General features: G+C 40.3%; 1 long non-coding RNA gene across 5 annotated transcripts in view; it reads left to right on the top strand.

Moving 5' to 3' along the window:
- The first annotated feature begins 3,020 nt into the window (after window positions 1–3,020).
- Window positions 3,021–25,851, top strand: part of LOC103882339 — a 68,144-nt gene continuing 45,313 nt past the window's right edge. Inside the window, exons 1-2 of one of the 5 annotated variants that reach the window (XR_001900103.3) lie at window positions 3,023–5,571; window positions 23,722–23,799. This is a non-coding gene — a long non-coding RNA (uncharacterized LOC103882339). Of the gene's footprint in view, window positions 5,572–23,721; window positions 23,800–25,851 lie in introns of all 5 variants that reach the window. The other 4 variants (XR_002520539.2, XR_001900102.3, XR_002520540.2 and 1 more) reach the window with 4 other exon arrangements.

The following is a 25,851-nucleotide window of genomic DNA, read 5'->3' as shown; positions in this document are numbered from 1 at the left end:
GAGGCCAAGGCAGAAGGAACCCAGGAGTTTTGAGACCAGCCTGGGCAACATAGGAGACTCCATCTCTGTAAAAAATAAGAAATTAGCCAGGCTTGGTGGTGCACACCTGTAGTCCTAGCTATTCAGGAGGCTGAGGTGGGAGGATAGTTTGAGCCTGGGAATTTGAGGCTGCAGTGAGCCATGATCATGCCACTGCACTTCGGCCTGGGTGACACAGCAAGACCCAGTCACAAAAAATAAAAAAAAAAAAAGATAAAACAAGGGATCTTCAAGGTGGAGAGAGATGTGTATGTGTGAGATTTTTGTGACGAAGAAAAAAATCACTAAAACCACCTTAGGGCTGATTTCTCCGTTTCACTTGAACTCCTGCAATTCTGTTACCTGACACTAGATGTGTGTGAGCTCCATTAAGCACTGCAGCTGTTAGGACTCAGAGACATCAGCATAATACATCTATTCCCAGCCAATCTGGTTGTTCCAGTTGTTCTATAAAATATAATTTATCTATTGATTGTGTTGATAGGAAATACCATCTGAGGTAAGATGGAGGAAAACAGAGTTAGTGGGGTTAGGCCGTGCATCCTCAAAGGTCATGAATTTACTCCAGAGGGGGTGAAAATTGGTTCTTGGGAGGCAAAATCTAACTCTTCTTATGGATCGAGTGGAGACACTCACACATTACCTAAATGGATACATGGCATATCTGTGGTTTTAAAATCAAATGGGGTAGCAGTTAGGGAAAAATGCCTAAAACCGCTCCTTAGGCAGGTGATAAATAGAAAAAGGCTGAGAAATCCAGCTTAGGCTTCTGTGGTGGTTCATGTGGTTTCTGAAGATGTGATGGACTGCTGAGGCCCAGATGGTCACTGGGCCTTTCTCAGGGCTCAGAGCCTCCAGATGTGCTCAGCTCCCCGACCACGCTTTCTGCATGGAGGGGCTTGGAGTGAAAATCCTCCAGCAGCTTTTATACTCCTATAAACTCATTACCTCAATGAGCTTGCTTGCAATAGCTGGCTTACCTCATTTTCTTTCTGATCTTCAACTTGGCCTTCAAAACCTATCCCTTTTGTATTTTCCCTGATATTGCTGTTTGCTTCTATAATACGAGAGGGAGAGACTTCCACTGATGGGTGAATCTCAGTTTTGCTCCCAACTCTATAACCCTTCACTTTCAGGCAATAGGTAATTAGCTGGGTGAGTGAATTGCTGTGTTAATCCACATTATAGGCTGTTCTTTCCATTCATATAACCAACTCCATGCAGGACTTGGCTCCACAGGTAAAGGAGCCCGCTGCTGTCTCAGGGTGGAGGCCGGTGTCCTTCCCTCTCCACAGCCAGGCAGAAACAATCCTGCTCTACTTCCTTCCATCACAGCAGGAGCTTATTTAGGCTTCTAATTTTTTTTTTAGCTCCCTACAGTCACGTGCCCCACAACGACATTTTGGTCAACAATGGACTGCATATACCATGTGGCCCCATAAGATTATAATAGAGCTGAAAAATTCCTGCTGCCTAGTGACATTGTCACCGTTGTGACATTGTAGCTATTGTAGTAGCACAATGCATTACTCGTGTTTGTGGTGTTCCTGTTGTAAACAAGTCTACTATGCTGCCAGTTGTATAAACGTCTAGCACATATAATTCTGTATAGTACACAATACTTGGTAATGATAATAAACGACTATGTTACTGGTTTATATATTTATTATACTATTTAACATTAGAGTGTATTCTTTTTACTTATTTAAAAAAGTTAACTGTAAAACAGCCTCAGGCAGGTTCTTCAGGAGGAATTCCAGAAGAAGGCGTTGTTATCATAGGAGACGACAGCTCCGTGTATGTCATCGCCCCAGCAGACCGTCCAGTTGGGCAAGATGTGGAGGTGGGAGACAGTGATATTGACGATCCTGACCCTGTATGGGCCTAGGCTAATGTGTGTGTTTGTGTCTTAGGTTTTAATAAACAAGTTAAAAAAGTTATAAAAGATTTAAAAATAGAAAAAAGCTTACAGAATAAGATATAAAGAAAGAAAATATTTTTTGTACAGCCGTACAATGTGTTTGTGTTTTAAGCTAAGTGTTTTTACAAAAGAGTAAAATGGTTAAAAAAGTAACAAGTTTATAAAGCAAAAAAGTTACAGTAAGCTAAGGTTAATTTATTATTAAAGGAAGAAAAATGTTTTAAAGATAAACTTAGTGTAGCCTAAGTGTACATTGTTAATGAAGTCTATGAAAGTGTACAGTAATGTTTACGCCTCACATTCACTCACCGTTCACTCACTGACTCACCTAGAGCAACTTCTAGTCCTGCAAGCTTCATTCATGGTAAATGCCCCATGCAGGTGTGACGTTAAAACTATTCTTTGTACCCAGCCTATAATCCCAGTGCTTTGGGAGGCTGAGGCGGGCAGATTACCTGAGGTCAGGAGTTCGAGATCAGCCTGGCAACATGGTGAAACCCTGTCTCTACTAAAAATAGAAAAAAATTAGCTAGGCATGGTGGCGGGCACCTGTAATCCCATCTACCCAGAGGTGGAGGGTGGAGGTTGCAGTGAGCTGAAACCAGACCACTGCACTCAAGCCTAGACAACAAGAACAAAACTCTGTCTCAAAAAAAAAAAAAAAAAAAAACCCAAATTTTTTGTACCATATTTTTCTGTACCTTTTCTATGTGTAGATATGTTTAGATACACAAATACTCATCATTGTGTTACAATTGCCCACAGCATTCAGTTCAGTAATATGCTGTTCAGCTTTGTGGCCTAGGAGCAATAGGCTGTACCTTAGTCCGTTTCTCAGAATGTATCCGTGTCTGATGATGCATGACTGTATATGGAAGTGATGCCAGAAATCACACATGGTCCCAAATCTCCATTTCTTGGAGCAAAACATTTTCATTTCCATGATTACTCAATTTCTTTTTTTAAACTAGTAAGTTATGACCCATTGTCTCCAAATTTCAATGAAGTTTAGAAAACTCTCAATTATCAAATAGAGATATTAATGATAAAAAAGTAGATAACGGAAGATTTTTTTAAGTTTTATATTGGGGCTATATAATGACTTTACTTTCCCGTTGATGCCTTCTACTTTGTTTTACAAGTTTTTTTTTTCCTGTGCTTTGAACTTCCAAGGTAACACAGCCTCAGCTACAACATGCTGTTATGCCCGAGGTTGGCACACAAGACATGCAAAAGGGTCCTCCTAAAGTCAGATGTTTCTGGAACTAGGCCAGGAAAGGAGACCTTTGCAAGAGAAAGGCAGGATGTAATTCCAGTTGCTAGTTTCATCTGATTCAGGTACAACCAATGGAGTTATTTAATACCACAATATAAATGGATGACTGGCTTGGAACTCATTTATTAATGTAGGGAAAGGTAACAACACCCCAGAATCCTAGGAATGTCTGGGATTGGGGAGCCTCCATTTGCTGAACCACTGGACTTTCATGTGTTCTTATGCTAGGGATGCAGAGAAAAGTACATTTTTTAAAAGTCCAGATTTGGCGTTTACTTGAGTAGGGGAGAAAAAGTAATGCTTTTTGTCATCCTTCACCAGGTTCATGTCTAGTATCCCTGAAACAAAAGACAGGTTAACAAGACACAAGAATAACAAACTTACTTAACATGAGTTTTACATGATGTGAGAGTCTTCAGAAATGAAGACCCAAAGAAATGAGAAAACTGTCTTTTTATATTTGTTTGCTAAAGAGTAGATCGTAGTGTAGAAGTATGATTGGACAAAAGGGGATATGATCTAATGGCAATAAACCAGGGTGGGAGGCAAGGGACTAGCAAGTCCTGTTTATTCAGATTCTTCTTGGCCTCTCTGTGTAACAGGTATAAGGCCAGACACCTGTCACATAAATGTCTTTAAGAGAGAGGTGACAGAGGAAGTCAGAGGGTCCTTTCTGCTTCTGCGGTTTTCTCATTTTTCTTTCAGTTTAAAATACTTAGAATGCCAAGGTGCCATATTTTAGGGAAGTGTTTCCCAGGACCCATCATTTGCATTGAAAATTGTTACTGCTCCCCTCAGAAAGAAATACGAATGGAGATATAAATATATTCTCATAGTGTTAGACATTTTGCACGTGCTGTGCTTTCCTCATAAGACAGCCTTACCCCCATGTGTCCTACTGACAGTTTGATGATTTGGTGGTTCATTGTTTCAATTTACATTTTCCTACTATGCTAATAATATTAGTTATATAATTGTAACATGGGACATAATTCCAGCCAATGAAATATGGGTGTTTAATTTTATAAGAAAGTGCCAAAGAGCCTTCCAAAGTGGTTTACTATTTTTCACTTTCATTAGAAATGTTTGAGAATTCCAGTTGCTCCACATCCTTGCCAACACTTGGTATTGTTAGTCTTTAATTTTAGCCTTTCCGGTGAATTTAAAGTGGTATCTCATTATGGTTTTACCTGATGACTAATGATGTTAAGCATTTTTTAAATGTACTTTTTGGCCATTCAGATATCTCATTTTGTGAAATAATCAATTTTGAACTATTAGAACATCCTTGCATACTGTAAGAAATTCTACTTAGTCATGCCAAGTTTTAAAATAATTTTCTTTGTTCATTTTGCTAATATATTATTTGGTATTTTTAACCTTTTTTATGAATGAGATTAATCTATAATTTTTCCTCCTTGCAATCCCTGTTCAGTTTTGATATCAGGGTTATTCAAACTTCATAAAATGAGTTGGGAAACCTTTCTTCTTTTTCTGTTCTTGGGAACTTTTTGATAATATAGGGGCTATCTACTTCTTGAAGGTTTGATAAAACTTAACTGTAGAACTGTCAGGGCCTGATGGTTTTATTGATTATGATTCTAATATAGTGTTCTATTTATATTTTAGGCAATTTGACAATTTATAATTTTAATTTTAATCTCAATTTTTAACTTGATTGGCATAAGGTTTGCCGTACCATTTCCTTTTGATTTTTAAACACCTAGAGAATCTATAGTTAGGCACTTAAAAAAGTTTAATATTATTTTTTGTGCTTTTTTCTTTTTTTTCTTTTGATCAGCCTTGCCAGAGATCTGTCTATTTTATTGCTCTTTATCTTGTTCCATTTGTTGTCAATTTTATTAGTTTCTTCTCTTATTTATTACTATTAATTTTAAATTTGTTATTTCTGACATTCTACTCTTTGATTTTTTTACTTGTTTCTTCTCCTAACCTCTTGTGGTAGAACCTCAATTTACCTTACAATTTTCTTCCTTTATAAAATATGCTTTTGCTATGGTTTGAATATTTGTATCTCCTCCAAAATTCATGTTGAAACTTAATCCCCAATGTGACAATATTGGCCTTTAGGAGATGACTGAGTCATAAAGCCTCTGCCCTCATGAATGGGATTAGGTAACTTTGTAAAAGAGCTTGATGGAGTGAGTTTGCCCTTTTTTTCAAGCTTTCCATCTCTTCTACCATGTGAAGACACAGTGTTCATCTCCTGCAGGGGACGTAGAAACAAGGTGTCATGTTGGAAGTGGAGATGGAGTTCTCATCAGACATCAAACCTACCTGGGCCTTGTCTTCATTATAAATTACCCAGACTCAGGTATTTTGTTGTAGCAGCACAAGTGGACCAAGACAGCTTTCAAGACTAGAAAATTTCAAATATAAGTATCTTATTAGGTATATTTCCATCTTAATGTTATCATTGACCGAAAGATCATAGTAGGTTGTTTAGTATCCATGTTTCTGTATAATGTCGAGAGTTCCTCTTGGAATTGATTTCTAATTTTGTTCAAAAGAAGATATTTGATAAAATTCAACTTTTAAAAATTTTCTGAGACTTGTTTGTAGCCTAACATAGTCTGTCTTGGAGAATGTTTCATGCACTGATAAGAATGTATTTTCTGTGGTTGTTGGTGAGAACGTTCTGCAAATATCTGTTAGGTCCATGTGGTCTACAATTCAATCTATGTTCAGTGTTTCTTTGTTGATTTTGTGTCTTAACTATTTGTCTGTTGCTGTCAGTGGGATATGGAAGTCCCCAACTATTATTGTGTTGCTATCTACCTCTTTTTTTTAAGTCTGTTATATTTGTTTTATGAATCTGGGTGCTGCACTGTTGGATGGATATGTATTTAGGATGGCTATATCTTGTTGAATTTACCCATTTATCATTATATAATAACCTTCTTTTAATTTTTTTTTACTCTTGTTGATTTAAAATCTGTTTTGTTTGATATGTTTAGCTACTCCTACTTGCTTTTGATTTCTGTTTGCCTGGAATGTCTTTCTCTTTACCTTCAGTCTATTAGTGTCTTTCCCAGTTAAGTGGATTTCTTATAAGCCGCATATGATTATATAAAAATCCATTCAGCCAATCTGTGTCTTTTTTTTTTTTTTTTGATGGAGTTTCACTCTTATAGCCCAGGCTGGAGTACAGTAGCAGTGATCTTGGCTCACTGCAACCTCTGCCTCCCATGTTGAAGTGATTCTCCTACCTCAACCTCCCAAGTGGCTGTGATTACAGGTGCCTGCCACCACGCCTGGCTAATTTTTTTTTTTGTATTTTTAGTAGAGACGGGGTTTCACCATGTTGGCCAGCCTGGTCTTGAACTCCCGACCTCAGGTGATCTGCCCACCTCAGCCTCCCAAAGTGCTGGGATTACAGGCGTGAACCACCGCGCCCGGCCCAATCTGTATCTTTTAGCGGAGCATTTAATCCATTTATGTTCAAGGTTAATATTGATATGTGAGGTTTTGTTTCTGTCATGGTGCTGTTATCTAGTTGCTTTGCAGTCTCATTTGTGTAATTGTTTTATAAGACCCCTGAGTTTTATATCTGCATGTCTAGATCTGTTGCAGATTAAAGTTTTCCTCAATTGTTTCTTCAAATAGATTTCCCAAACTTCTTGTGTTTTCTTCTCCCTCGGGAATACCTACTGTTCATAGAATCAGACATTCTATGTAGTCTCATACTTCTTGAATAATTTGTTAATTTAAAAATATTCTTAAAATTATTGTCTGACTGGATTAAAAATTAAAAGCAGAAGATTCTGCTTGATCTAGTCTATTGTTGAAGCTTTCAACTGTATTTTGTAATTATTTCAATGTACGTTTCATTTCCAGAAATTCTGTTAGGTTTTTTCTTTTTCTATTTTTTTTGAGACGGAGTCTCACTCTGTCACCCAGGCTGGAGTGCAGTGGCACGGTCTCAGCTCCCTGCCAGCTCCGCCACCCGGGTTCACGCCATTCTTCTGCCTCAGCCTCCCGAATAGCTGGGACTACAGGTGCCCGCCACAATGCCAGGCTAATTTTTTGTATTTTTAGTAGAAACAGGGTTTCACCATGTTAGTTAGGATGGTCTCGATCTCCTGACCTCGTGATCCGCCTGCCTCCGCCTCCCAAAATGCTGCGATTACAGGCATGAGCCACCGTGCCCCGCCAGGTTTTTTTTCTTAAACATATCTATCTTGTTGGTAAATTCCTGATTCATATCCTGAATCGATTTTCTGATATTGGCTTTCAGATTTCTCTTGTATGGCATTGAGCTTCTTTAACATCAATATTTTGAATTCTTTATCTGGTATTTCAAAGATTTCATTTTGGTTAGGATTCATTGCTGGAGAGTTAATGTGATTGTTTTTGGGGAGTAATAACACCCTGCTTTTTCATACTTCCAAAATTGTTGTGCTGGTTTCTTTTCATCTGGGGGAATTGTCACTTCTTAATTTTGAATTTACTTTCATTTGGGTGGAACTTATTTTTTCCCCTTAAGAATGCAACTATAATATATGTTGAGTAGGGTTGTTAGGCTTTGCTTCTGAGTGCTTTCAGTGGCAGAGACTCTCTATGAATTCCTTGGTTACAGATATCCTTAGTGTGGTGGTTTTCTCAAATGATGGTTGTAGTAGTAGTGTTGTATTGGGTATGTGTGCAGGCTCATAGCTGGGGTGGCAGAGATCTTGAGAACCATGTCATGTTCTCAAGCATTGTGTACTTGTGTCAGCAGATTTTGTGCTGGGATGTGCAGATCAACATCCCCGCCAGTAGGTGGTACTTGCAGGTAAGAGCCGGTTGTGGTGGTAGCAATGGGTTTTTATGCTTGATCTTTTTTAAATAGAAGCTCTCAGTGCCTCAGGCAATAGGTTGGTCTGTAGTAAGCATAGTGGCCTGGCCTCCACATTCAGCCCCTACGAGAGGGGCAAAGCTGGGCAGAGCCCAAACAAGCAAGCTGCCCTCAGGACCCCCAAAGGCAGTCACAAGCACCAGCTCTGACAGGGGTTTGAGGGCAGTGGGGCATCTTAATAAAAATATTTCTATTTTCTCCTAGGGCCACATGGAGAGCCAGGTTCACTAGACCATGGCTATTTTTTTTCTTTCTTTTTCAGACTCTCACTTTGTCATCCAGGCTGGAATGCAGTGGCATGATCACGACTCACTGTAACCTCAATGTCCTGGACACAAGTGATCCTCTCACCTCAGCTTCCTGAGTAGCTGGGACTACGGGTGTGTGCCATCACACCCAGCTACTTTTTTTTTTTTTAAGAGATGGATTCTCATTATGTAGCCCAGGCTGGTGTTGAACTCCTGTCCCCAAGTGATCCTCCCACCTTAGACTCCCAAAGTGCTGGGATTATAGGCAATAGTCACCTTGCCCAGCCTCATGGTTGATTCTTGATGTTGCCTAAAGCCCCTAAATCTTTTCCTCTTAGTAGAGTCAGGGTACTGCCCCTGGGTTCTGCATCAGGACTGAAGATTAGGATGATGTGGTTACACTGAAAAACTCTTATCATGCCAATCACTGCATGGACCCTCTCCCTTTGTGTGCTTGTGTATATATGTCTATCACCGCACTCACTATGTCACGGTATAGTTGTCTGCTTATGCACCTTGTTAGTCTGTTTGGGCCGCCACAACAGAATACCACAGACTGGGTAGCTTAAACAACAGAAATCTGTTTTCTCACAGTTCTGGAGGCTAGCAGTCCAAGATCAAGGGCACAGCAAGATCAAGGGGCCTCTAGTGAGGCCTCTCTTTTACTTGAAAGATGGCTGCCTTCTTGCTGTGTCCTTGCACGGCCTTTCCTTTGTGTGCACACATGGTGGGAGAGAGAACTCTGGTGTCTCTCCTTCTCATTTGGAGATCAGCCCAATTGGATTAGGGCCTCACACTTATGACTTATTTAATCTTAATTACTTCCTTAAATCCCTATCTCCAAGTACAGCCATATTGAGGGTTAGGACTTCAACATATGAATTTGAGGGACCAATACAATACATAACATGCACTGTTCACTACCATCAGACTGTGAGCTCCTTGAAGACAGAGCTACATTTTTGTATTGCCAGTGCTTAACACATAGTTGGTACTTAATGTTTTTATGTTTGCTGGCCTAATGTCTAGACTTTGTTTTGCGCTCTGTGCGACTGTCCTTTTCTCATATCCTTGGACCTGTCATGGATAAGTGTCTACATCAAGTGTAGTAGAAATCACTTCTGCTCACAAAATATCTCTGGCTCTTTACTTTCTGTGAACCTGTTAGTATTGCATTTCTTGGGCCCTTGTGATTGTAAGGGGCCTTGGATTAATACTGAACAATGAGTTGTCAGTGGACATGATAGGAGTCACTTCCAAACTGGAGCATTTATTGATGGTGGGCGACGTTCTGAGTTCGCTCACCTTCTGTCATAGTGGCCAGCAATGTTCCTGATAGAGGCTGCTTCATCATCCTGCATCCTAAAGTGAAAGAGACATGAAGCAAAGTTCACAGCCCACTGTGGTGAGCATGTAGTCAAGTCAGACATGTGTTATTGTCTTGAGCTGAGATTTTTGGGGTTCTTTTCTACTATAGCATAAACTAGCCCGTTCTAATCAATGCATTGTCTTACCCCTTTTAGTTCCCTGTACCATCCAAATAGTGTAAGAGTACAGTTAGCCAACTTTATGTAATGTTTTATTCAAAGGAGAAGGCCTCTCTATCTCAAACTTTCTATCTGTTGAAATCTCACTCTGAAGCTTAGGTTAATTCCTTCTCCATAAAGCATTCCTTTGCCACACCCAGTTGGAATCTGTTTCTCCCGCTTTAGGGTCCCATGTGACTTTCCACTGTAACATGACTCATTCGTACTCGAAGTGCTATAGTTTGTGTAACAGTCTGTTTCCCCTACAATACTGCAAGCTCTAGTCAATTAGAATTCTAACCCACAGCAGTAATTTGCTTAGGAATGACCATGTGATTCAGGTCAGACCAATTATGTTCTTATATAGAATGTTACACATTTGACATAGATTATTACATGTCTTATACATGTGTCTTTCCTCACAGCAACTTGCATACTTGATAAATGATGGTTTAACTGAACTGAAGTTTTCCCTCTACACCCTTTACCATGTTTATTGTCTCCTTCGAGAAATAGTAGTGGTGGTGGGTATTCCAGCTTCCTGATCTGAAAAGAACATGAGATTTGGATTCATACAGATATAGATTTTAATTTTTAGCTCTGGCATGTACTAGCTATGTAGCCTTGGGCAAGTCGCTTATCCTATATGAGTCTTGGTGTCCTCATTTGCAAAATGGGGATAATTCTTATCTTATAGGTTTGTCAGAAAAATCAGATAACATGTGCCAAACACCAGCAGTGTCTGGCATAGTGTGGGTGTCAGTGCTAACTCCTTTCCTTCTTTAATCAGTGCATTTTGGAAGGCAGGATTGGAAGCAGAGAGAAGGTGATACCAGAAGATTGTAGAGGAGACATTCTGGAACATCTTGTCTTTGCAATTTCCTTCCAGAGGACATCTGATGATCCTGTAGAATCCCTTTTCATTTTTTCTCTATTTTTAGGCAGCACCAAAGCTCACTCCTGAACCCGTTAGTGAAGGTTAATGCATGACAATAAGATATTTAGGCGAATTGCATGGAACATCTTCAAAAGGTGGTTACTGCTATTTCAGTAGAACATTTCAGTCAGAAAATTCCTGCATGTGGGATCTTTCTTGTCCTCATAAGTTTATCTTTGCAAGTAGCAGAAAAGGCCCTTGTATTAGTCAGTAATCTTTCAGTTATGGTGGGGGTGGTGGGGGGACCACAGTCAAATTGGCTTAGACAGGGGAATTTATTGGCCCATTTAACTGAGAAGTCCAGGGATAGCTCTGGATTTGAGCTCAGTTGGATCTAGGTAACCAATAACTGTCAACAGAACTTCTCTGATGCAGTTTTTTAGCTTTGCTTCTTTTCTCTCTTGATTTCATTCTTTTCTGTCCCAGAATAGACTAGCTTTTCCCTTCTCAGGTAAGGAAGATGGGTGCTGGAGATCACAATCTTGCTCCCTCCCAGTATTATGACCCCAAAGGCAAGAATTATTTCTTACAAGTTCTACCAGAAAAGTCCTGGCAAAGAATCTAACTGGTCTGATCCAAGTCACATGATCATCTCTGAAGAAATCACTGCAGTGGTTTGGGGGGTGGGTGGGAATTCTGATTGATCAGACTGGGTTTCAAGCCCATGCTTGTGGTGGTTGGGGAGAAGGAGGAAGAAGTACCCTGTGATAGCTCCTCAGGTCCACATAGACTAGGGAAGAGGTGTCTCCAGAGAAAGAAGCTGGCCAGGCAAATGAAACAGGATGCTTTATTACACAGAACTTTTCAATGTTCACAGTCCTTGACCTATTTTATTAGTATTTTTTTTTTCTAGAGGACTCTTTCATTAAGTGCCTTCCTTACAGGTAATACATTTTCTACCAACTGAGTTCCACTGTTGTCTTCTACGTGGAATTTACTGATCTTTTAATTAGAATTAAAGGGCCTCCTAACCTTTCCCCAATATTTAAGTTCTAGTGTTGGTCACCCAGTGGATTCCTTGGGAATGTCTCTGTAAGGAAAAAATGAAGATCATAACATCATCTGAACTGTGTGGATCATTAGTTGCTCATTTTTAAAAACATTTTCTGGGTTGAAAAAGCATATTAAGTAGAGCCTTAGGCTTCACACAAGTAGTGAAGAGACAAACAGTGGTGCTTCTGGGGAGCCCATGGCAGAGGCTGTGACTTTTAAAACATGATTTCGTGCCTTGGTAACCTAGCAGGAGGACCAAGAAGAATATATCCCACTCTATAATGTAAACTTGGTGAGACTCGAATCTTATACTTGTTGTCATGAATCGAATTTGGTGTTGTATATTGCATAGTATGACCAGAAACTCAGGTGTGCCCAAATTCTGCCCTGACAACCACCCCTATTCCTCAGGAGAGCACAAGTGACTGACGTGCCCAGGTAGGGTTCTCCAGAAATGGTTGGATTGAAGCATATTGCATGGACCTGAGATCTAAGTAGTTTTTCTAAACTCTTCCAAAAACCAAAAGTTTGAAAATTTTCCTACTGTCTGGCCACATGTAACAATAAAATTGAAGAGGTGCTGAGAGATTGATACGGTCAGATCTGCAGAGCAGGCTAGGATGTAACTTCCTCCTCTAGCTGCCTATGCGAGGAAGAAAGAGAAAAGAGAAGCTATAGGACTCCTTTTGGACCCTGACAAAGTTTCTGATTCTTCTGCATTAAGAGGAGGAGGACTCCCAGCTAAGTGAGCTCAGTTCTTTAAGGCTTAATGGACCTACTCATGGGAATTACAGCTTAATCAATGTTCTGGACTCTAAACTAATCAGATAACTACCCTTTCCTTTGAGGGGAATGGGTAATGAGACCCCACAAAGGCAGAATTAGGTCTGGCATGGGAAAAGGATTTGAAGTGATCCTTCCCCGGTATTTTATTTTGTTCCATCTTCTGGCCTAATTAAAAAGTCTGAAAACATTGGCCAGCTAGTCAACTCAAACCAGTAAAAATTTGCCCATGAAATCTACCTGCTGCTATTGTTGATGAGAGTATGACATATATACAAAAGAAGACGGTGAGCAAATTCAAACACTTTATCTCATACAGTCATTTCTGCAATGATGGCGATATGGACATTCTTGAAAAACCCCCCATTCTACAAAATCACACACTGGAAATAATGGGGATTGTAGGAAGACAGGGTGAGAAGCCTGTTCACTCAAAATGTATGCAACCTCCTCATCAATTAAAAACCAACTGTAATCCTAGTAAAAATACTAGCACAGTAAAAAAAAAAAATCCATGTTAAATCCCTAATAGATGAAAAAATTTGAACTTTACCTCAAAAAATATATAATAAGCTTAATGAAAGCATGGGGAAAGAAGTGTTGAGGCTGATGAGTTGCACAGACAAGGGCAAAATAAAGACTTTTGCCTTTATTTTGGAACCACACAATAAGCACATCTGAGACGGAGCATGTGGTCTAACTAGACTAGGAGGAAGAACATTGGATGACGGGCATCATGTACAATACCATATTCCTTCACGGCTTGCTGCATTTTCTGTAAAACATTAAAATGTTGGCAAAAATTGTACATGAACTAACATGACTTCTGTGGTAAATTAACATTGTTTCTTTATTTCCCAGTCATGTATGAACTAATTTGCATTACAGAAACATGAGTTGCAGAAGAAGAGATTGTATATTTCTGAGACATGCTAACAAATATTTCATAGTTATTTGGAGTTTCAGCTATAAATTCGAAGTAAGTCATTTGCCTCAGATTTATTAAATGAAATCATGCATGTGGAAGCTTAAGTAACTGATAAATGGTCATGCAGGTATTTGCTAATGAACTTATAATTGTATATTCTTTTTCCACTACTTGCTTACCAGCTTCAGGTAAGTTACTTAAACATTTTGTGCCCCAGTTTCCTCATCTGTAAAATGAGGATAATATTAATGTGTACCTCATATCATCTTTTTTGGGGGGTTTAATCCCACTTTCTTCATCCTCCATGCATTTTGTAATCTGCAGCTCCCAGTCTCTTTTTTCCTTGTGCAAAAATAGTAACTGTTTTTTTTTAATCATGCACAGTTGAGTTTCCTCAATTTTTATTTATTTCATCCATCAAATACTTATATACACTGCTTACTAGGTGCTGGGCACATTCTAAGCACAAATATTAACTCATTTAATTCTATGAGGTAGGTGTATCATTATCTCCATGTTATAAATGAGGAGGAGACTAAAGGACAGAGGGGTCAGGGCACTAACCCAAGGCACCCAGCTTGTGAGTCACATGAATGGGATCGAGTCCAGGTCTATCTTTTGCCCAGGATGGTGATCCTAACCCTAGCCCATGCTGTGGGGTGGGTTCTGTCAACACTGTTGATTGCTTTGATCACCTCCTCTGTCCCTGGCATCTTTATTGAGTTTCTTGGGTATATGCACAGATGGACTCAGTGCCATCTAGCTGGCTTCAGTCTGCCAGGCCCATCTTTGGGGAACTCTGGGAAATGGAGTCTGACCTTGCAGGAAGTAAGCACAAAGACAGCCTCTGAAATGTTTCCCCTCACAAAACAACACTTACCTGGGCTAATGAAATCATTTTGAGAAAACATGTTATCTATCAAAAAGTTATAGGTATAATCATTGAATTCATTCAAACTACATTCTGTGAAAGGATGATTTCCTGATCCTAGTTTTCTTTTTTTCTCCTATCCTCAAAAGTTGGTTTCTTTACTTCCAAAGGAAAAATTTATTATGCATTTTCCTTCATTTAAAAAACATTTAACAACTGATTTGTGTGTTGCATGAAAGTTACACATTTCCTAAGATGCATTTGCTATTTTATTTTCTTTCATTCAAAAATGTGTCAGTAATCTTTTTGTTAACATGAAGATAAAGGATTAGTAATGCAAGATGCAGTTTTCTTGTAACCTTCTTGAAAGCAGACTATAGTTTCTTATCTGGCTCCAACATTCATTTTCCCGAGTAGAAAAAAGGTGACTTAAAATGAAATAAACCACATTTGATTCCTAAGAGCTTCGCTGGCAGGGAAATGTACTGAGAAAGGCAGACTTTCTCGGATTCCTGAAAGCCCCTCTGCTCCCAAGTGAGGGAGTTGACTAATTTTGCATTTTAAAATAGAATAGCAATGCAAAAAGAATTGTGAATTGTCTCTCATTTGATCACCAATCAGAAGATATCAATGATTTTATTCCTTGAAAATTCAGGCTGCTAGAAAAAAAATCACTGAGGTGTAAATCTTTATGATTTCATTTAAAAATTTTTTAAATTTATTTTTAGATATACGATCTCACTCTGTCACCAAGGCTGGAGTGCAGTGGTGTGATCACAGCTCACTGCAGCCTTGAACTCCTGGGTTCAAGAGATTCTTCTTCCTTAGCCTTCCAAGTAGCTAGGACTACAGGCACACACTATCATGCCTAGTTAATTTTAAAACAAAAATTTTTGTTTTTGTTTTTTTGTAGAGCTAGAGTCTCACTGTATTGCCCAGGCTAGTCTGGAGCTCCTGGCCTCAAGCAATCCTCCTGCCTTAGCTTCCCGAAGTGTTGGGATTATAGGTGTGAGCCACTACGCCTGGCCTAAAATCTTGTTTTATTTATCGAGTGCCTATTCCGAGCAAGGAATTAAGCAAGGTGCTAAGAGCATTCAGAGAGAAAGAAGAAAAGCCCCTACTCTTCATGAGTCATATCCACTCTCCTTGGCCCTTGGTGGAAGAGGCGTATGTGGGGGAGAAAAATACAACACATGGTTTTCACTCCCAACTGCAATGTTCAGGCATGAGTAGAGGGAATTTATAGGTCTTTTATATTCTTTTATAGATGGTTGAGTGAGCTTGCCTCAACCTCCTGTTTTGGTGCGTGTGTATGTGGAGGTGAGGACTTTAGCTTTTGAAGTGTCACCTGGGTGCAGATAGGGACTCATTTCCCCCAGAGTCTCAGAGGTCAACTGATCAGGCTGGTGGGGCTCCTGAAGCCTGTGGTGACCCCTCACATGTGCTAATTCCACAACACTAACATCCAGTTTGATGGACGCTCATGACTATGGCACCACACAGTTTCCAGAGCAAGCCCAAGGCATTTTAAAGTATGAACCTTCAGTTCAGCCTGGCATGCAGCTGGCCTCCCCTGTGCTAGGCTCTGGCCTGGGCACTGGAGGAACACAGGTGAATGAGGCCTGTTCCCTGACCTCCAGGAAATACTTTCACCATATAATAAATGTTAGTATGGAGGTGAGTACTGACCCTCCCGTGAGGGCCAGAGGAGGGGCACATAGACAACCTGGGGGCTCAGGGAGTGCTTCTTGGAGGAAGTGTTAGTTGAAGTGTTGAAGGTTGAGTCAGAGCTTTCCAGGTAAGGGAGTGTAAGGGGCACTGCAGGAAAGCAAAATAAAATGCAGCAGAAAGTTCCACTTTGTCAGGCCTGGAAAGTGCTTGTGGTATTTGGTATAGAGGCTGTCAGTGTGCTTTAGGAACAGTTCTGTGGTGTGATGTGTGTCTCTCATCCAGAGGGTCTGCAGGTGCAGGAGCTGGATGATGAGCTGTTTCACTGATTGGCTCCATTTTTTCCACTAGGGAGGTGAGGCTTTTTGGCTAAGAGGAGTGGGTGGGAGAAGGTGCTGATGGAATGGGTGAAGACCAGTCTAAGGAGTGCAGATCAGGAAAAGGGGGACTTTGATTTGGAAGGGAGGTCAGGCTTCAGGCAGCTGACAAGACTGATTAAGTCTCATTAGTCTCATCAGTTTTGCTGTGCAGGAGAAATGAAAGGGCAGGAAGCATAGGAGTAAGGAGCTTAATAAAAGTGGTTCTGATAATCAGCCTGTATTCTTCCCAGGGTAAGGCAGGAAGTGGGACCTGTAGAGGGTTAATAAGCTGGAGAAGCTGGAGGGATCAAGGCCCTCTTGGTCTCCTTTAAAATGCAAATATCCATGAAAGGGGCAACGGAAGAAGCCCTAATATTTTTAAACCTGAGTCCACTAGGACTTGTTTTCTGCAGGCTTGGAGAGTCTGGAACCATTGTGAAGCCTCTGGCAAGGAAGGGGAAGGGAGAGAGTGTGATGGCGATGGCCCTTCCTCCCTGCTGAGTCCATTGAGCTGTTTGTTTGTTCATTTATTTGTTTCTGGATTTAATGGAAGTGTTCTCTGTTACCTTGAAATGAACCAGAAATTGGAAGGCAGCTGTGTTAGGCTAGAAACAGCTCTGAGTGCTGATCTGTTTGGGGCAGGAAATGCTCAGACATGAACAACAAAACAGAGTGGACCAAAGAGATGAGACCAGGGAAGGAAGTTAAAATAGGTGGGTCTTGAGAAGAATATTTCAGAAAAGAAAGTGCCAGGTATAGGGTAGGTGTTAAGTAAACATTCATTAAATTCAATTCAATTCAACTGTAGGCTCCCGGAGGAGGTTGGAGAGCTTCTCAGAGAGGGCAAAGCTCACAGCAGGGGCTGTTCAGCAGAAGCCTCAGAACCTGAGACAGGATCCCTGCCTTTGCTGTCACAGTCATGGGCTGCTCCTCTGCACACACCTCATCCTTTTTAGACTGGGCTTTCTGAGGCCAAACACCATCTGTTTTGTTCTCTGTCCCCTGAGCACCCAGCCTGACACCCATTCATAAACAAATGCCCCACCCAGAGTAGGTTCCATTTTTGAGAAACCAGACTAAAAACAAGCCGAGAGAGGAAGAGAACGAGACCCTCTGCTTGTGGTTAGAGGAGGGCTGGCTAGAGAGGGGGGCAGAGGCCGACACTGCGACTTGTCCATCATGCTGTAGCTGGAAGTATTTCACATACCAGAGAAGGAGCTAATGTAACCAGGAGAGTTATTCTGAAATGCAGAGAGGCAGTATAGTGGGACAATGGATATTTACCAAGATTTTTTCTCCCTTGCCCAGTGGTTCCCAAACCTCCCTGTCCCCACTATTTCCACCCTTCTCCCCCGTGATCTTTCTCCTACACAGTCTGCCACATTCATTACAGGAAATATACAAAGGAACACAGAAAGAGTCAAGTCTTGGATGTTGAGTTTCAAATACATTTTAAAAAAAACCTACTAACAAAGACAACATTCTTGAGAGCCAATGCTTTCAAATATATATATGATATATATTTTATAAAATATATATGACTTCAAAAGAGCCAGCCCTAAAGGAAGCTGGCAATACAATTCATCACAAATCAGTGGTTCTCAACCCCATCAAACCCAGCAGACTCCCTTTTTCTTTTAATTCAACCTATTACCGAAAATTTCAAAAATTCACACCAGTTGACTGAATAGTAAAATGAACCCGACATAGCCACCATCCAGCTTCAACAATTACTGATACATGCTACATTTTGTTTTATCTCTACCTGACCCACTCTACAACCCTGATGATTTCAAAGCAAATCATAGCATTTTATCTGAAAATACTTCTGGATGTAATCTCTTAAAGTACTCGTTTAGAAAACATAACCTCAATACGATTATTACAGTCGAGATAATTAATAATAATTCCTTAATTACCATGTTCATATTTCCCTGAGTAACTTATACATTTTTAACAATTTGTTTGAAACCCCTTTTTATAATGGGCACTTTGCAAAGTCCCCTTTATTATCCTCAAATAAAACCAATAGGTTAAATCTGATTTACTATGTAATTAAATGTATCAATATAACACCCTAACTGAGATATAAAGGAAAAACAAAATGAAAACTACTTAAAATAAAACATGTTTCGGCTGGGTGTGGTGGCTCATGCCTGTAATCCCAGCACTTTGGGAGGCCAAGGCGGTCGGATCACGAGGTCAGGAGATCGAGATCATCCTGGCTAACACAGTGAAACCCCGTCTCTACTAAAAATACAAAAGAAAAAAAAATTAGCCGGGCATGGTGGCGGGCGCCTGTAATCCCAGCTACTTAGGAGGCTGAGGCAGAAGAATGGTGCGAACCCAGGAGGCGGAACTTGCAGTGAGCTGAGATTGCACCACTGCACTCCAGTCTGGCAGCCTGGGCAACAGAGTGAGACTCTGTCTCAAAAACAAACAAACAAACAAACAAACAAAAACACATGTTTCAACATTTAAGTGCTTAGACACCAACCACTACAGTAGAGGATATTGTAATGTAGTTCTATGCTTGAACTTGAACATTGAGCCACACACAGTGAATATCACAGCCTTGAGCACAGACTGACATACGGGTGTTATGTGCTGATTTAAACATCATAAATGGCATTGCCATTAGTACATACTTTTTCTGAATAACTCCTGAGAAAGTCTCTAAAAAAAAAGAGGGTTCAACCTTTTCCTGATTTATATTATCGTTGCTGTCCTAGAAAATTCAGTGTATATTTTATATTTAAAGTGTGCAAAAATTTCTGTGTTTATATGTAAAGTGGAATTAGGCCCTGGGTGCAAATAATTATAAGTGATTTTTAAACCTGTATGACTGTCTGGGGAAAAATACTCAAGTCATGCAGGATGCAGAACAATTCATTATTGGTGGGACCATCCCAAGCATTGTGAGATGTCTTTTATTCTTAGCTCCTGCTCACTAAGTGCCAGAACTATTTTAGAGTAATAGAGATTGAAGAGACTTGAGAACTATATGATCCTTAATTGAATCCTGGATGGAACTATAAACCAGCTACAAGGAATATTATTGGGATAACTGGGGACACTTGAATAATAATACATTATATGATAGATAATAGTATTAATGCTAAACTTCTTTACTATTTGGGTAATTATAGTTGGATCTATTCTTGCAACTCTTCCATAAATTTGAAGGCTTTTGAAATAAAATGTTTTGGGGGAAATACCGTCACAAATTTTCAAAATTGCCATGAGGGCCATGTCACTTCCACTGAGAAGTGGTGGCATAAGTAACAGATCCAGAAGGCAGGAGGTTGATTTGGGAAAGGGGCAAGAAGATTAGAAATGGAGTAAGGTTTCTTCCTCATGCCCCACCTCAGGCTGGGTACCAGGATGGATACCTAGAAACCCCTTTAAATTTGGGCTTCTGAGAGTAGTAATGACTTGTAATCTACTTACCCTCTGGAACGTAAGAAGTAGCAGTCTTGCTAATATTCCCCAGGGCCACAAAAGCATAGGAGAAGTAGATTCTCACAGGCTGCAGAATGTTGATGGAGAGCATCAGAAAGCCCCCACGTCCCCAGGAGACATGCACAAATGGCTGATAAAGGGTGAAGAGCTCAGGTCAGCAGATACTACCAGAGAGCTGAGGGTGACTATGGCTCAGAGGCTCCCTTAGTGCCCGCTCTCATGTCCTGGACTTGGGTGCTATTTTTGGAACTTAGCTGTTCCCCTTGCTGAAAAGGGAAGTATGGACAGGGTTGGAGTGCAGGATAAAAGACACACAAAATTTGACTGAATTAAACTTAAAATGTCTGAGTGATCACTAATGTGATTGAATTTACCTGAAAGTGTTTTCTGCTGTCAAATGGAAATGAGAATTCAAGGTAGAAATTGAGTAGAGTTACAGAAAATTAAGCTCCATTTCTTTTGGTAAATGTGATTTTGTGGCTTGTGAAAATTTGAGTCTGCTAAAGTAGTTAGATCAGATGTGTTCATGGAATACAGTATTCAGTATAGCTGAATATATAGAATGTATCAGAAAGATGACAAGAAACTGGGCAGAGGATTGTGCAAACAGAAATACCATTTTGATAGTGTATGGGAGCTGCTAGGGGAGAAGTTGTAGCTGAAATTATGAGTATAGAAAAGCTCCAGAAGTCCTGGGGGGAACTTTTTCCCAGTTCTCGAATCCAGAAGAGATGAGGAAGACAATGTATTCATTTAGTTCAAAAAATATCAATTTAAAAAGTGTTTGTATTCCTAAATGAGGCCTGCAGAGAATGCATGGGTCCCCTGCGAAATAAAACCCTTGTGCCTTCAGCCCGGCTCCCTTTGTTTAATCAGAGGATGCCATAGGAACAGGCAGGGGCAGATGGCTGAGATCCTATCGCAGCAGCCTCAGGACTTAGGAACATTAATTTTGAAGGGGGATTAAAGCACAGAAGAACGTTTTGAAAACATCATGCATTTTCATAAGCACCTAGGCATGCTTGTTCCCTGCTAGATGTTTATGTGACAGGTCTTTGGAACAGAAACTGTGATGGAAGCAAGGGAGCTCTTATATTGACTCTGTGTAAGGGGAAAATCAGGATTTGTCTTGCTAAAGTGCTAGGAGGGGTTCCTCCCTTGTCTCCTTTTTGGTTTCTTGGCTCATGGAATGGAGGAAAAGTCTGATATCATTCCAACTTGGTGGATAACGGTGACTGGGAATTGAAGCTTGTCCTAAGACACTGCAGCATCCATGAGGGAGCCCTCAGCATGTAGGAGCAGTGAGGCAGTGCATGCCTTCTCAACTAGAACTCTAAAGTTTTATTTCATTGCATCTTAGACGTCAGGCCATTCTGGTGTTATGGTCTTCAGACTGGTGAATGCATCCCCACTAGTGAACCCAAAGACTTTCCAGGAGGCATGAGGGCACACAGATGGTTTAGATCCCCAGATTCCACATGTCTTCTTTCCTAATATTTATCTACCTGGGGACATGCCCAAGGTCTGCAGATTCTTCTTTTCCGTCTGCCTTCATATTCTCCCATTAGAAAACAGAGGCATAGGCTGGGAGTGGTGGCTCATGCCTGTAATCCCAGCACTTTGGGAGGTCGAGGTGGGCAGATCACCTGAGGTCAGGAGTTTGAGGCCAGCCTGGCCAACATGGTGAAATCCCGTCTCTACTAAAAATACAAAAAATAGCCGGGGTGATGGTGGGCGCCTGTAATCCCAGCTACTTGGGAGGCTGAGGCAGGAGAATCACTTGAACCTGGGAGGTGGAGGTTGCAGTGAGCTGAGATCATGCCACTGCACTCCAGCCTTGGGTGACCGGAGCAACACTCCATCCACCCCCTACACCAAAACAACAAACAAACAAACAAACAAACAAACAAAAAACAACAAAAAACCAAAACCCAAAAAATAGATGTATGCTTCTCTCCTGAGCATGGTGCTTTGCCTTGGGATAGATAAATCCCTAGGGGCAACAAACAAAAGGTGCCATGTTGGAAAATGACTGGGTCACAATTGTTCTCTCTACTCAGTTGGTTTTTGACCCTGCTTTCATCAAAATGGACATGTGTCCCTTGTCCCTGCTCCGCATCCCCTCTTTTTACCCAAGGTAGCATTACAGGCATAATTATTATTTCTATCAGAGTTTTATTTATGCACGGATTCAGGCTGTGTCTTCTAGTCAATGGCATCTTACAATTCCTTCGGTTGACAACGTCTCAGTCACAAAGTAGTTTTATTGCGTGACAATTTTAAGAAAGCTTCAACATTAAACTTGTAGAATGGTGTCTGAGTCTTGGAAGAAAATCCCAGAGGCAATAGTGGAGCACTCCTAGGAAATGTCTCTTCATCAATGTTCTTGATGATATATTGGGTAGAAAACTACGATCATTAATGCCTTGATGATGATATTGGGTAGAAAACCATGATCATTAATGCCTCAGTTGAAAAGCAATTCAGAAGAGCTGAACTTAGAATATGAAGATGTTTTAGATATACCATACCAACTTTTTTCACTTGTATTCCTATTTTTATGAATGCACAAGAAGGACATATGACTAGAATCTGTGTCGGAGCTTCCTTGCTGGGCTTCTGGTGGTCACAGCTCTGCTGTTTGCGCCTAGATTCTGTATTTCAAGGTGGGGAAGAGGTGACTGCAGGTACTAGTGATGAAAAAGGAAGGCCGTGAACAAATTCTGGAACATAAAACAACAAGACTCCTTTAAAAGGGAAAGGAAAGGCTGTGGTGAAGTAAAAATGATGAAGAGGTGTTTTTAGCAACAACTGGTGACCCTGCTGATTATTTCAGTCAGTTATTTTGAACCATTTAAGGTATTAACCTTGGTCCAGACCTGGTGCCCTCACCCTACAGCTGCTGAAAGTGTCCAAAGTGAATTACGCAGCAGGCCATTTAGGCTGAGCCTCTTGGCATTCTGAATTGGATGCCATTTTTATTTTTATTTTCTCATGGTTGCTGTGTGTGTGTTTACGTTTGCAAAAGCAGTTTAGGCCCTAGAATTGCAAGCTGTTCTGTTAAGGCCCAGGCTGCTTTGCTATCTCCTATCTTTGTTCCTCACCTCATTTTGAAGGATTGTTACACATTTGTAAGTACAATGGGATTATGTATTCATTGTGTCCGTCCACTCTTTTCTGTGCCACAAAAGGAGAAATAACCTGCACTGCGACTTAAGAGCTTTCTGACCGCTCCAAAGTCATGACATTTCCTTTGCTTTTTGATGGCTGGCTTTGAAAAGCAGGGGAAGCTGGGTGACAAACTCTGTTGGCTCCAAGAGGGAGATGACTTGTTGTTGTTGTGAAAAAGCGTATTTAGTCACTTTTAAAAAGCAAATTGCGGACTTAATAGAGCCACACAGTCTTCTCTGGAGATTGCTACAAGGTGGATTGTCTTGATAAAACATTTGAAGCCAGAAATCCATCAAGCATTAGTGAATATAAGCACTGACCTGAACCCAAGCACACAACATTCTCTCCAAGCTTTAGAGTTTTTTTTTTTTAAATAGAGAAAGGATAACTGTCCAGTACTTTTCACTGTGCCTTCTTTGCAATTCTTCTTCCAGTTCCAAATCAAATGAAAGAGTTTGATGATGAACTATTTTGAGTCTATCTGAGACCATATGCATTGGTATCTGTAGGCTCAGCTTTTTGGGTTTCTGCAGAAGCTGTGATTGTGCACTTGAAGCCAAACATTTAGCAGGCCCTTTCATGGCCAAGGGCAAATCTCTACGTTAAACAGAACCAATGCCTTCTCAGCATCACCCATTCCCAAGCCCCTTGATCATTATTATGTTTACTATCACTTTTTAGGTAATATTGACAGAGCAACCCCAAGTCATGTTGATTTCCTCCTGGACACTTCACTGTGTTTGAGGTAGCTGCCACCAGGTGAGAGTAGAGTCTTCAGTCATGGCTGCACTTTGCCAGATATAGTGCAGATATTGTTGCTTACATTTTTTTCTATTAAAGTAATAGCTATATTAAGTATTACTATGAGTAGTTAACTATGTTTTAATTACTAAGCCCCTTCTCAAAGCTTCATTTTACAACCTCGGTTTTCTGCTGTTAAAAGAAAGTAACACACCTTTCCTACTGTAGACTTTTGATGACGGGCAAATTCAATAGACTATGTTGAGAAGGCAAAAAATGTAAGATTTAAAAAGGGATTTTATTAGAAAAAGAAAACATACACTTTGAGAATGGTTGTGTACTGTTGTGAGCAGTGGATTGAACAAGATGAAGATAAGACTTAGGTTAGGAGGAAGGGCCAACTGGAGTGGGCAAGGACAAGATGGCCTTTGGCCCAGGTCCTTGGAAAGGTGGTGGTTGCAGCATTTGTCTTTTTTTTTTTTTTTTTTTTTTTAATTCCCGTCCTTCATTCCTTTCCGGAAAAGAAAAATACAGAAAAATGGAAAGGGCAATGTAAGATCAATGCTTGGGTGCTCACATCCTAGAATTAACTAATACTAACAGTCATTTTTGCTTTAGGTTTTAAAAAATCATTTAAAAGAAATAGAGGCGGGCATGGTGGCTCATGCCTGTAATCCTAGCACTATGGGAGGCTGAGGCAGGTGGATTGCTTGAGCTCAGGACTTTGTGACCAGCCTGGGCAACATGATGAAGCCCCATCTCTACAAAATTAGCCAGACGTGGTGGCACATGCCTTAGTCTCAGCTACCCCGGAAGCTGAGGTGGGAAGATCATCTAAGCCCTGGAGGTTGAGGCTGCAGCAATGAGGTTGCACTACTGCATTCCAGCCTGGGGACACAGTGACACCCTTTCTCAAAAAAAAAAAAAAAAAAAAAGTAACTAAAATTGAAATCTCCTTTATTTTCTCCTCCCCAGTACCATTCATGTTCCTCTTTCCCCAGGAAAGGGAACTTGAGGACCTTGGTTTATTTTCCTCCCCTCAAGAAGAGCCTACATTACTGCTAATGCCATTATTATTGTTACTTAAATGCAAATGGCATCATTGTAGTGTTTATGGTATTCTCATTGCTCTTTCACTCAACATTTTCTCTTCCAAATCTTTCTGTGTTGAGATGTGTATGTTGATTCATTTTAATTTCTGGATAGTATTTAATTGTATGAGTGTATAAAAATCTCCTCTTGATATGTTGAAACTCATCAGGTATTCTGTCAATGTGATTTCCTTAAAGTGTCCCCTGAGGACCCCTAAACTCCAGTCAGAACTGCTTGCCTTCTACACTGGCAACACATCTGTTATCCTAAGAATTTTCCTTTAGTCTTTCCTGTATTGGTTTTCCTCTTTCCTGTATTCCCTGTCTTTTTTGGTTTATGCCTTTGTTTTGGCAAAGACTATATTACAGCACCTTCCTGAGAAGGGATGTGTGGGAGATAAACTTTTCAAGTACTTGAATGCCTAAAAATGTCTTTATTTTGCTCTCACACAATACTTATGCTGGATGTATAATGTTAAGTTGAAAGTAATTTTCCTTCAGAATTTTAAAGGCAGTGTTCCACTGTCTTCTACTTTCAGAATGTCATTATTTAGGGCTGAGAAGCTATTCTGATAACTGTCCTTTTTTATCTCTTGCTATTGTCTTTCCTCTTAGGAAGTTTGAAAGGTCTTCTATTGTTTTGAAATTTCATAATGATATGTCCTGATGTTGGTTACTTTTCATCCATTCCCTGAGCAGTTTCTGAACACATGGGGCAGCCACCAGCCCACCCTTCCAGTGTTGGGAAATTTCTTGAATTATTTCTCTAAAAATTTCCTCCCCTCAGTTTTCTGTACTTTCTTTTTCTGAAAATCCTGTTATTTAGACATGAGATCTCCTAAACTGTTCCTCCTGAATTTTAATCATTTCTCTTTTATTTTCCATCTCATCTTTCTGTTCTACTTCAAGACATAGCTTCTCAACTTAAATAATAAAAAACCCCTTTTAACCTTGAAAATGAGGTTTTCTTTTTTTTGTC

Source organism: Papio anubis, chromosome 2 (assembly GCF_008728515.1).
Source record: "Papio anubis isolate 15944 chromosome 2, Panubis1.0, whole genome shotgun sequence".
NCBI classification, from domain to species: Eukaryota; Metazoa; Chordata; class Mammalia; order Primates; family Cercopithecidae; genus Papio; species Papio anubis.
This window is presented reverse-complemented; position numbering and strand designations above follow the sequence as displayed.